Source organism: Oryza glaberrima, chromosome 4 (genome assembly GCF_000147395.1).
Source record: "Oryza glaberrima chromosome 4, OglaRS2, whole genome shotgun sequence".
NCBI lineage: Eukaryota > Viridiplantae > Streptophyta > Magnoliopsida > Poales > Poaceae > Oryza > Oryza glaberrima.
In genome coordinates, this window is record NC_068329.1 from 25407559 (window position 1) to 25420841 (window position 13283).

The following is a 13283-nucleotide window of genomic DNA, read 5'->3' on the forward strand; positions in this document are numbered from 1 at the left end:
TGGTGATTATTATGTCACCAGGGGTTTAATCTTTCATTTTCGACATTTATATCAGAGGGTACCAATATGGCCGAAATTTCAGTTATTTTGTTCCAAAATTATTTGATTCTTTAAACAAAATTTGATTGAATTTGAACAAATATTTTATTAAAAAATAAAAATTCCGACTGAAATAATGTGTATGTGGAATATGTATGGGGGAGGGTGTTATGATATAACCTAAATTTTAGAAAATTCGTTCTGAAATTTTCGAACCCTACGTGTGAGTTGTCACTACCAACGAAGAAAACTAGATTTTGAAGTGGCTAGAAGGTGACAATGGATTCAATGGGAAGGGGGGTTGGCGGAGTTTGGTGAGCCTAGCGAACAACGGTAGGCATATGGTGGCACAACTAGCCAATTGATGGGGAAAAGAAAATGTATGTGGAGAGCTCCATAGAGTTTCAAATTAAGGACTTGTTTTTTCAAAATTGCTGAATAGCTAAATGGTTTTGTGATCATTATTCAAATATACAAACAAATAAATCAACTACAACACTACAACAGAGTTGAAAATGAATTAAAATAGTTTTTTAAGAAATTCACAGATAAAGCGTGTAAATTAAATTGTTCCAACTAATTTTATTTACAGATGTTCTATTAGAAAAAGAAAATCCAAATAACCCCACGATTCCCACGAGCCCCACGCCGCCGTCTCCTATCGCCGGCGCCGCATCGACCGAAACCAACCGATCCTGCTAGCCTCCACGCATGGGCTTAGAGGACGACGAGGGCGGCCGCCACGGCCGCAGGCGCGTGCGCGACCGCCTCGGCCCGACCTCGCCTGCCTCTTCGTCCGCCGGCGAGGTCTGCATCCACTGGCGTGCCGGGCAATGCATGCAGCCGGTTCCCCTGCCGCTACCTCCACAGCGAACTCCCCGAGGCGCCTCCCGAGCGACTGCGACCAAGCCATAGACCCAGCGCGGCCGCTTGCGGCGGCGGCGGCGGCGGCGGCAACTGCGTGGTGTCCAGTACCCGCGAGAAGCCCTGCAAGTTCTTCCTCTCCGGTGATTGCAGGTACGGCGACGAATGCCGCTGCTACCTCCACGCCGGCTCCATCAACGACGGGTTCTCGCTGCTCACCCCGCTCAGCGGACACCAGAAGGTACATCCACCTCCTTGCCGGCTTGCCCTCCAACCCCGATCCGCGGATTTTTTTTTTTCAAATTCGGTTTGTTAAAGTGCTTGTAGGCTGTGACTGCGATTGTATTGCCATCAGGAACGCATTTGCTGTTCTCTAGCAGCAAGGACGGAACGGTGCGCGTCTCGGATTATCAAACGGATCAGGTAGCAGCTCTGGCACGATTGAAATTGAATCCTGTGCAAGTATGCGTGCCCGTCGCAGTTGTGGAACTGATTTTAATCTCGTCTTGTGCATACGCTCTGTGCTAGTGTGCAGGAGCCATTGCTATTTGTTGGAATTCCTGATGCTGTGAAGGTGAAAATTATACTTCACACTTATAGTGATTCACTGTGTATGAGTGTTTGATTGGTTCAGGTTTTACAGATCTGGGATACAGGAGCTGAGATGAGCCTAAGTGAGCCAACTGGCGAGTACATGCACTGGCGGTTGGCAATGGGATGCTCTTCGCTGCAATGCAACTATACAAGTAAATTATCTTCATGTCGATGCACCATATGAGGCTATTATTCTTTATACACCATAAAAGTCCAATGCTGTGCTGTATGTGCAGGATGGAGATATTTTAGCGTGGAGATATTGTGCAGAAAAAGACTCTTTTGAGCATGCTTCTTCTCTTGTGGGGCATCACCGCATCAGGGTCCTGTTGTTTCATTAGCTATAGGAACAATGATGCTTTACTCTGGTTCAATGGATCACACTATTAGAGAAAAAAAAATCCTTGTAACCCTATGCCCTATTTATTTGTATTCATTTTTAGATAATATGCGTGGTACTTCTATTAACATTTAGATGATGGTTAGTATAAAAATGCAATGTCCAATTCTAAATTTCTGTTGGGTATTTGCTCTCACTGTTTTGTTGGCAATGAAAACATGACAGGCCTGGGACTTGGCAAAATTGCAATGGACTCACCCTTTCTGGTCATACAGGAGCTATAATGCCCTTGCTCTGCTGGGATCAATTTCTATTATCTTGTTCTCTGGATCAAACAATCAAGGTTAGTCTTTCATTTAATCATCATCACATTCAGTAATCACTATGCTGTCAAATCATGTCTTCATAATGCACGTGAACTTCAAATCATGTCTTTGTTAGGTCTGGGCTGCTATGGAAAGTTGGAAACTGGAAGCCTGGCAGTAACATATACACATAACGAAGATCATGTATGGCACCACACTCTCATTGATGCACACCAATAAATTCTTGAATGCCAATTGCTCAAGCAGCTTTATTTGTGGTGACAGGGGGACTATATAGCTAACCACATTTTAAGATGCTTTCACCTATTTCTCTGATTTTGCTAGTATGTTTCCCCTGATTATGGTGTCCTTATTATTATTATTATTGGGCAGAGATGATTCTGAATCCCTGAATATTTTGTATTTTTGTGCGGCGCATGAATAATTTGTGTTTTGTAGTGGAGCTAGACTCATTTGATGTCATCTTTTCAAATGCATTGCAATAACATGGCAAGTACCTTCTATGAAAATTCTGTTACTTAAGAAGAAAAACATAGTGTTTTATCTCTATATGTTTATTATGGTTTCTGAAGGAGGGGATGAGAATTACAAGGTTGTGTTTTTAATACAATACTAGATTCAATCTAGAGAGGCGGGATCTAGAAAATTAGAAATGTAACTGAACAGTGATGGTTGCTTTGATTTTTTTTTTGGTGCAATAATAAAATTAAACCTTGCTGATTTCTACTTTTCATGGGTGTATAGCAAGTTAGCAGTTACCCCATTAATGTTCTTAGTCTACAGAGAAAAATGTTTGTTTTCTTGATAACTATAACTGGACCATAAGCATTTTTAACATAGTTGTAGCTCTCATCATACCATACATTTACCATTTTGTTCACCTGTTCCTGTTTTTTTTTTCTTGCTGATGGAACAATGGTTCTCATTTCATGTGTAGGGTGCACTTGCTCTTGCTGGTATGCAAGATGCACAATTAAACCCTATTCTGCTATGGTCAACGAATTACAACATAGTCCACCTCTATGAGCTCCCATCGTAAGCAAGATAATGTAGTTTTAAGAATTACTCGTATTTAATAAAGTATGGCACCATGCTTATCCTAATACTTTTTTAATCTATTTTATAGGTTTGCTGAGAGAGGTAAAATATCCTTTGAAGCGGAAGTTGGAGCAGTGAAAAATGGTCCTGGTGGATTAATATTTACTAGCGATGAAATTGGCGAACTAAAGTTGTGGAAATGGACAGCTGAACGAACTTCTGGAGTCTCAAACTGATGGGCTTGTGTATTTAGAATGGAGGAACAGGTCAGAAAAGCCGTTTTCCTGAACAGAGAGACCTTTGGCAGCCAATTTGCTCTGGCAATCTCTCGCATTCCTTATTCAGTAGTTGAAGAATATACAAGCACAGGCTTGGAAGAATTGTTTGCTGATGTTGGAACTTGGAAGAAACAGGTAAGGTACTGTACCTCGTATTTATACATAGAGATCTTGGTAATCCCAATGCCCATACTGTTTTTGTTGGGCTGGAAATGGATTTCCATCCTGAAAGGTTTTCAGATCATCGCGTACCATAGCCATAATGCATGCTCGTCTGAGATGATTTTCGATCCATTTATTCAGTGCTGTTAGGTGTTGGTTGTCTCTTCATGTGTTTGCAGAATTAGATTTCCACGGCAATTCTGTACAATTCCTCATCACTGGAAATAAGATAGATGGAACAAATTACGGTCGTATTCTTTAGTCAGGTTGGTGATACATCATTATCTCGTGGACTGGAAACTGTCGGAACAAAACATACATTAGCTCAAGTTCAGGAAAACGGCCTTTCTGACCTCTTCCTCCATTTTAAAATCACAGGGTCCCCTTGGAAGGTTTGTTCGGTAAGAATGTAAGCCTGGTTTAGCTGGAGGAAAAACAAGCTTTTTTTTAGAGGAAAAACAAGCATTTGAACCAACAACAAATGTATGATTATCAAGCCATGACCGTGCGGCCAATTCAAGGTCTGTTGCAACCGATCATACTTTTTCGTTGTGCACTACTATCTATCGACTCATATAATGAGCAAACAATGAACTGTCATCCTCACATGTTTCAACGCAGAAATGATGAGAAACAATACGGAGCACTATGGCTTTAATTTTTTTCTTTTTGAGAAATTAGGTCAGCAGACTGGAACCTGTACATCTGATCATCTGAACAAGAAGGTTGCAGTTTGTTCAAACTTAGGTATGGAGATAAATAGAAATGAACTGGGATACACTCATCTACTCCTAGCTAGCCGCCTGCCACTTGATGTGGGTGCCTATCTGGAACGTACGTGTAACGGTGTAAGTAGCAAGAGATTTGTTGGGAATCACTTCACCGCACACATCCCTCTCAGGGAATCCTCCGCTGACCGGCGGCCACGTGAAAACAAACGCCGGGAAAGAAAGAGCAAGGCAGCCATGCCCGTTTCCACCCTAGTCACTGTCCTGCATATCACATACTCTGCCATACCTTCTTAGCGATCGGGTCACCAACTGCTGAAGTGACACATACATGGACGCTTCCGGTGCCGGGGATGAAAACAATTGGAAACTATCACAGAGAAAGCTTTAGAATTAGGCGGCATCGCTTAGGTGAACAGTTGCTGTGGCCCAAACGTGGACACGTCGGAGACGGTTTGGTCGACGGGTGTTTTCTTGTTATGCTTTGTTGGTTTGATGGGCTGAGACCAGATTATCGCCAATTCGCCATGGAAAACAGAAACAAGATTACACTAAGACGGACACTTGGTACCGTGTACATGCAACTGCCACACGGGAGAGGGTTAAGAAGTACTAAGAACCTACCAGATGGTACGGTGGTGGGTTCGGTCCCCTGCTCCTGCTACAAATCTAAGTACCACGGCGTACAAATGTTGTGGTATTCAGTCATACTTTGGAGTGAAGCAAAGAAAATAAATCTGCTAATTATTGTCTTTCATAGTGCTCCTGATCATAGCAATACCTAGAATCTGAGTCCTGCAATTCTTTTCCACTGCACAGATCGCTAGTACTTAACTACCATTCTTGATCAGTGCTTTGCTTTGTGACATCTAATAATGTTCTGCTTCTTCATTTACTAGTAGACCATAACTCTCGAGACACTCACCCTTGATGAAATGTCTTTCGATGTTAACAGTGGCATATATTGACCGGAAAGTGTTTGGTTATTAGCAGAAAGTTACATGTTCCGTACTAGAAAATTGGTCAGTCGGTCAGGACTAAAAATTGGTCTCCGTCACCATTGGCATGCCGTACTTAAGAACCTAACCGCCATTAAATCCACGATCCTTCCGTGTGGGCTCCCACGTTTAACCAAAACCGCCACAAAAGTCCGCCAAGCCGAACCCCTCCACGCCCGTGCAGTTCCACTCTTTTTTTTCTTTCTATAAAATCCCTCCCTTAAACCAAGCAACTTCCGCTGCGAACGCAAGTTAACCCAGAGAGTGCACGTCACGCGCGCGCATCCGTGCATGGCCTCCGCGGCAGCGACGGCGACGACGAGGACGAGCCTCCGGCGAGCGGAGCTGTGCGCGGCGGCCGCGTCGGCCGCGGACGCGGCGTCGTGGTGCTTCGCGGTGGCGCTCGTCGCGCTCGTGCTGCTGTGCGCGCTCCGCGCGGAGGCCGTGGAGGTCCGCGGCCCGCGGCTGGGGGGCGCGGCGGCGCGGCCGTGCGAGGAGGTGTACGTCGTCGGGGAAGGCGAGACGCTGCACACCATCAGCGACAAGTGCGGGGACCCATTCATCGTGGAGAGGAACCCGCACATACACGACCCCGACGACGTCTTCCCGGGCCTCGTCATAGCGCTCCGCCCTACCAAGAACAGCATTTAGCTTCGTGCATGGAAGTGCACGGGGTGAGCAAGAACTCAGTTTTCCGTCTTTTCATTTCTTCTCCTTTTTTTTCTGTCTTTCTTTCTTGAATTCTTGAGAGGACAAGAAAGTGTAAGTTGTCCACCTGTATATAATACTCCCTCCGTTTCGAAATGTTTGACGCCGTTGACTTTTTAGCACATGTTTAACCGTTCGTCTTATTTAAAAAATTTAAGTAATTATTAATTATTTTCTTATCATTTAATTCATTGTTAAATATATTTTTATGTAGGCATATAATTTTACATATTTCACAAAAGTTTTTGAATAAGACGAACGGTCAAACATGTGCTAAAAAGTCAACGGTGTCGAACATTTCGAAACGGAGGGAGTAGAACACAAGAAAAGTATAGTTGAATAAGCCGGCTCTTGCTTCGCCTTTCATTTTGCTGTTTTGACTTTGTTGATGTGGTATATATGGTGGTATCTTATTCGTTGCGTGCTTAAGTTGCAACAAAGAAGAATCAATATATAGGAGAGATGATTAACTAGTTTGTACAAATAGTTTGGAGAATGATCATCAAGAGAAACTGAGAAAGGTGAACTGATAAGGAAAGAGCATGCAGAATTTAAGTGCATCCAGAGTCCAGACTATCCAGTGCTTCAATTACGGGTGGCGCTGAAATGTTTTTCGCGTGACCAAAAATCTCTCGGTCAGGTCATCACAAAGAAAAAGGCAGAATCAAAGCGCCGGAACTGCAGCTTATGTACCAACTCTGCAGTTAAGTAGCGACGATAAAGCAGGATTATCGACGGGTATTAGTCGTCCTACGAAGTGAACGTGGCGAATAGGTGGTCAGAGATTACGCCCATCTTTCGTGGAGTCGTCAGTTGGCGTGAGCAATTTTTGCGATTGGCAGTTGTTGCCACATACTTCAACCACGGAGTGTTTCCATGCGACGCAATTGATGAGCGTCTTCGTGCTAGTCTACCATGTGGCCGGAGGAAATAGACTGATAAGAGCGCGTTGGGCGTTGGCCTGTGACCCCGAGTGGGCCGGGAGCCGACAAAAATTGGGCCTTTACCTTGGGTAGGCCAGGAGAGCCGATGGTAGCAATCAAATCTGGGATGTCAATTTGGACTTTTCCGCAATTATGGGCTTTCTGGGCGGGACAAATTGCCTGTGGGAAAAAGTACATCGAAGGTCCCTCAATTTAGCATAGAGGGCTCATTTGGTTTGATACCTTACCAAAACCTAGGCAAGTTTTAACATTACCAAAGTTTTGGTATAGTGACATAGTAAATTTGAGTGTTTGGATTGATGCCAATAAAGAGCTGGTTTGGTTTGTGACCTAAATTGGTCTTACCAATTTTTGTCAATGTTAAATTTTGGTAAATTTTGACATGACTAAATTTGGCAAGATAAAGTTGTGTTTGGATTAAAGCCAAAATAGCCTAAGTTAACTATTGAAATGACCTATTTTCTTAGACATGCCAAAATTTAGCTTCAAACCAAATAGACACTAAGCACTATTGAAATTGTCAAATATTGGTAAGACCAATTTAGGCCTCAAACCAACCCAACCCAAAGTGCCAAATTTTGTGGGTTAGAATTGTTTGGATTGGTACCAACAAAGGGTTACCAAATATTTTGTGTTGTAGTTGCTCTGGTAGAGGGAACTAGTTTGGACTGAAACTTGCATGGCCGTGCATCTAGGCGCTCCCGGCTGGTGGCGCTACCAATTTGAGCCTCAGCCTCGCTACCAATTAAAGCTTGGTACTACCATTGATTAGGTCACAATCCAAATGCTTGATGTTTACTGTTCTATTGACCAATTACACTGTAACTTGCATGTAACTACAGTGTAACTTATATGTAAGTTTCAGATAATCTTGAATCGTTAGATCTATTACAAGATTTGTTTTGGTGAGGAAGAAAACAAATCATAGCACATACATATGTGAAAGAATTTGTTCCCACGACCTCCATTTTACCGAAATAATATGTTACGGAGAGATTTTTGAAAGTTACATACAAGTTACACTATAGTTACAGTGTAATTACACTACGACTGTAGTATAATTACATCTGTCAAATTTTTGGGAAAAAATTTGTCAACAAATATATAGCAAAATTGGTGACCAAAATATTGGTATGGCTAGTTTTGGTAGCAAACCAAAATGGCCCCGAGTTACAAAACATCCACAAAACCACAAAATCGGGTATCCGGCGCACTTAACTAATCAAAACCGGTAACAATAGATCCTTCGGTGATTGTGACCCCAGTTTTAGCCTATGTGGCGGCTAAGTCAGCGTGAGACCCATATGTCAGGGTTATCCACGTCAGCCTCCTCTCCCTCTTTCCCCTCTTATATCCGTCCTCATCTCTCTCTATATATATATATATCTATCTATCTCACTTATCTGCAAGCTGGCCGGGCGCGAGGTGAGAGAGGAGGCTGTAGTGGGGAAGCACGACGGAGAGGACAAAAATGTGTGCGGGACGAAGAGGCTGGGCGCGGTGCGGCGGGCGTGGCCGGCGGAGACGCGGGGAGGCCGGCGAGCACCTCCCAAGTACAAATCCGGTGTCGACGTCAGCTTAGCGGTGGCGCTGAGGCGGGAGGAACGCAGCGAGGACAGCGACACCATGAGAGCGCTCGAGGACCGGTGCCACGATGGCGGGGAGGCCCGCATCGGCGTCAACTTGGCGGTGGTGGTGAGGCGGGAGGAACGTGTCGGTGTCGGCGCCGGGAGCCGAAGCGGCAGGAGGCAGGGACAAGTGCGACAACGGTGGCTCGCCAGGACCAAGTGTCACCGTCGCTGTCGCTCGGAGCTGGAGGGGCGGGCGGCTCACGGGGGCTCGACTTGGACGACAGCGGCACTGTCGAGCAGGCGGTGCGGTGGTGTCGGCGGGCGAGCGCGGCTGTGGAGAGGCAATGGCGGGTGAGTAGCGGTTCCGGACGCGGGCGGAGCGGCAGTGGCGGTGGGCTGCTCTTGACGCGCCGCCTTGTGCCGACGCTCCTCCTGCTCGCGCATGCCGAGGCGGCTTCCGACCAGGTGTGGCGTCGCGACTACCCCAAGCTATCGTCATCCCCCAACGTCGGTGAACCTTGCAGAGCCCCTCCCGTTACTCGCGTCATCTCGCCAAGAGCGGTCTTGACATCTCACCCGCCGCCGCTGCGTCGCCCCTTCTCCGATGTCTGTCGTCGCTGCCGCCGTGTCCTCCTCCCCCGGTGCTACCACCACCGCCCGCGTCGCCGTGTTTCCCTGCTGCAGCCGCCGCAGGCCACCGTCGTGGCCCGCCACCCTCCTCTCTCCCGCCTCGCCTACCGGTCTCTGCACCCGCTGCTTTGCCTCGCCCAGAAAGAAAGAAGAGGAGAAAGAGGGAGGGTGATGATGTGGATCACCCTGACATGTGGGTTCCACGCTGACTCAGCCGTCACGTAGGTCAAAAACGGGGTCAAAACCACTGAAGGATCTATTCTGAACGGTTTAGATTAGTTATGTGACGCCGAATATTTGGTTCTGCTGTTTCTGTGTACTTTTTCCATTGCCTGTGCGCGGCAGAAGTGGACCAGCCGAAATTAGATCATTACGATTTGTAGTGATCCAATACGGGCTATCAATTTGGACTGTAAATTCCGGGTGACATGGGCTCTTCTTTGAGGCCTAAATTCGGGGGTTGCTATCTCGCGCGTGCAAGACGGCGCCCCCCTCAACGTATTTTTTTCACTATTTTAATCTTTGCCGCACATGTTTTAAATTTGAGTTAAAAGTTTTAAAATCTTGATTTGAGAATTTTGAAAATTTTCAGTTGAAAGTTTTAAAATTTGACATGAAGAGTTGAAAGTTACTAAAATTTGACTTAAGAAATTAAATTACTTTGAAAGTTTTTAAATTTTAACTTGAAATTTCGAATTTCGAGTTGAAACTCTTCAAATTTTTACTTGAAAGTTTCAATTTTTTATATGGCTTTTAATTTTTCAATAGAAAGTTTTAATTTTTCTTTTTGAGTTTCAATTTAACGGTAGATTTTTTTTTGAACCAGTTAGAAAAAGAAAAACTTACCTTAATTAGAGTCATTATCCAAACTAACATAGTTAGTTACCTAGAAGTGCACGAGTTTCCTGGGAGAAAAAAAAGTCGTATCACTTCTTCCTGCTTTTAAGCTTAATAGGATTAATAGGGGAGCTAACGAAGTTGCTCATTGCCTTAGCCAGTTGGCTAGGCGCCCGAAGCAATCTTCGGTGGGGCGTATGTGTGCGCCTGAGTGTGTTAAGGAGAGTTTAGCCAAAGACTGTATCCCTCCTAATCTTTAATTAATAAAGCTCCCCGTTTTTCCTCGCAAAAAAAAAAAGTCGTATCACATATGGCTAGAAACCGAGTACCTGTGACATACTGACATGGTTTGCCGGCGCGGAACTGGAATCTCGCCCAAATCCGGGTGTATGCCGGTTTAGATTTTAACTTTTTTCTTCAAACTTCTAACTTTTTTGTCACATCGAACTTTTCTACACACACAAATTTTTAACTTTCCCGTTATATGGTTTCAATTTCTTCAAATTTCTAATTTTGACGTGGATTTAAACACAGCCTCCATCTCGATAAGGGCCACGAGGACCGGCGGAAAATTGATCTTTAGCGATCCAATCTAAGCTATCGTTTGGACCATAACTCAACTTATTTGCAAAATTGGCCTTTTGTGCGGCCCAAATGTGCAAGCTGCTATATCTCGGCAAAATATGCAGTGAAAACCTGAAAAGTACTGTTGAATTAAAAACATACGCCTGAGATTTATCAATTTTACCAAAAGTAAAAATAAAATATTTTAATCACGGTAAAACTTTTACCCATGGTCGAATCTCTGAGTAAAATTTTTACTCTGAATAACGTGGACAAATTTCAGGCGTTTATTTTTTTAATCCAATTGTAGTTTTTATGTTTTCACTTACATATATGGTGCGCTACATATTTTCCCCCTCTATCTCTAGTAGGAGAGAGGGGAGGCTAGAAGAAAAAGAAAGAGCCCCTCACATGTAGAGACAATGGAGTTCATGTGGATCCCACGCTGACTCAGCTGGATTCACCGTAGTTAACATCAGTCAAAACCAGATACAAAATTATCCTAGGACCTCAGGTACCTAGGTATTGTAAGTTGAGGGACACGTTATATCGGATAATGGGGTTGACCGATAAGATTTAAACTCAACGTCAAGATGAAGGATTTAAAGTGAACTTATTTCTTCATGAGTTGCAAAAGCTAAATTGGGCCGTTCGTCCCCTGCACGGCCCATGAAAGTCGTCCGGCCACGTACGCCCTCGCGCTTGGCGGCTTTGCAGGACAGCAGGAGTGCAGCGTAGACGCGTATTCTTTAGGGCCCCCTCGTTTGGTTTTTCCGGTAATAAGCGAAAACGGTTTGTTAGAGAATAAAAATAAATTTGTAGATAAAACTTTTATATATGTGTTCTCAGTGACTCAAAGCCAATGCTGAAAAAGAAACTACGTTAAAAATATCTTAAAATCAATGTCAAAATTAAGTTTGAAAATTCAAATTTTGGCTTTTTCTTTGGCTGAATAGGCCATCCGATAGGTTCTAATCAGCATTATCATTAGGATCAGTTACAATCTTCTTTATTCTCATTTTGCTCTTCAAGTTGATTGGGATACGTTTAATTTGAGAGTTTCAATTCCCGTTAACATTAAGCTGAATGAGGGCTTATTCAACCAAAAACTGTTTGTTGCTTCTCTCGGCACCTATCAAAATTGAGAGTGATGCACGAGAGGGAGAGATCCTTCATCCTTGCAACGCCTGGCATTCCACGATTGGAACCATTCGCGTAGCTGTCATAGAAAGATTCTACTGAATAGTTTGCATTTTACTGAAAATGAGATTACTTTGGGCTACTCCGAATTGCTAAATGAGATTTTGGGTTTTAGTGAGCTTATTTAACCCTTTTTTTTCTTCTCTATGGTATACATCAAAGACGAATCTAGAACGAAAATTACCAGAGGTCCTACACATATCACAACATGTACTACAACACTTCAGTTCTAAGCTAGTACTCCCTCCGTTTCACAATATAAGTCATTTTAGAATTTCTCACATTTATATTGATGTTAATAAATCTAGATATGTGGAAAATGCTAGAATGACTTACACTGTGAAACGGGGGAAGTAATATGTTAATATATGCTAAAACAACTAACTATTAAAATTCTACCCGTGGTCCCGTTATCTGGGGTATAGCAAACGTAGTAACGCCTCTGGTAGTACCTATCAAAATTCAAAACTGACTGTGATGCATGGGAAAGGGAGAGATCCTTCATCCTTGGAACGCCTGGAATTTCACAATTGAAGCAGTCACATCCATATCACAGAAAATTTATGATTATTACGTGAATTTTACTGTGACGAGAATACTGTTGGATCATTTCTGTATTGTTTAATTAAAACAAGACTTTGGTAAAGTCACTTAAATTAAGCATCCCCTAAGTCGTGAATTCTTAGGGGGTTTCAACTTAACACACGCCTCTAATTTTGGCATGTGTAGATTTTTTTTGACATGACATAAAACATCGGTGCCAGCCCATCAGTGATGGATCCATGCAGAATCTTTGGAGTCGGCCGACTCCACAGCTTTTTAAAAAACATCCGACCTTGATTTTTATGTACAAATACAAAAAAAATAGATAAATGATCTCACTTAAATACAAACTAATAGATATCGACTCCATAAGGATTGGCTCCGCCCTTTAGTCCATTCTCTGATAATACCATAATAGATTAATAGTGACAGCCAAGTGGATGGACATATATATAAAAAAATTCCAGAATTCAGGAAATCCTCCTGGGAGAAGGGAGAAAATCTTACAGAACTCATGCTGAGGGGGCTCTCATACCTCCTAGCTAAATTTTTTGAACTTCTTTTTCATAAAAATAGATAGGCAACAAATGCCTTATTAGCGGGACAGAATGACAGATAACAACAATAATTAGCAGGCCCATCAAGCACGTGGGGTAGAAAAATGTGCCGGAGCAATTGTCGAATTTAGACTTTGATGATTACCGTCACCAGATCCGCGCCCAGCCAAAACACCATTATTACGTCAAGAAGCTGTCTCTTTGGTAGTACAACAAATTGGAACAAACATGAATTGTTTCATACTTTCATTCATCCTCATTATGTTGTTCTTTCCAGTATAGGAATTAGAACCTGTGTTGGAATCTGGATCTAAGCCGAATTCCTCGTTAGCCTGATTACTCGGACCGGACCTGATTACTAA

General features: G+C 43.4%; 1 pseudogene; it reads left to right on the forward strand.

The window, feature by feature from the left end:
* Positions 1 to 653: 653 nt before the first annotated feature.
* LOC127769789 (zinc finger CCCH domain-containing protein 17-like) lies at positions 654 to 4287 on the forward strand (annotated as a pseudogene).
* Positions 4288 to 13283: the final 8996 nt, after the last annotated feature.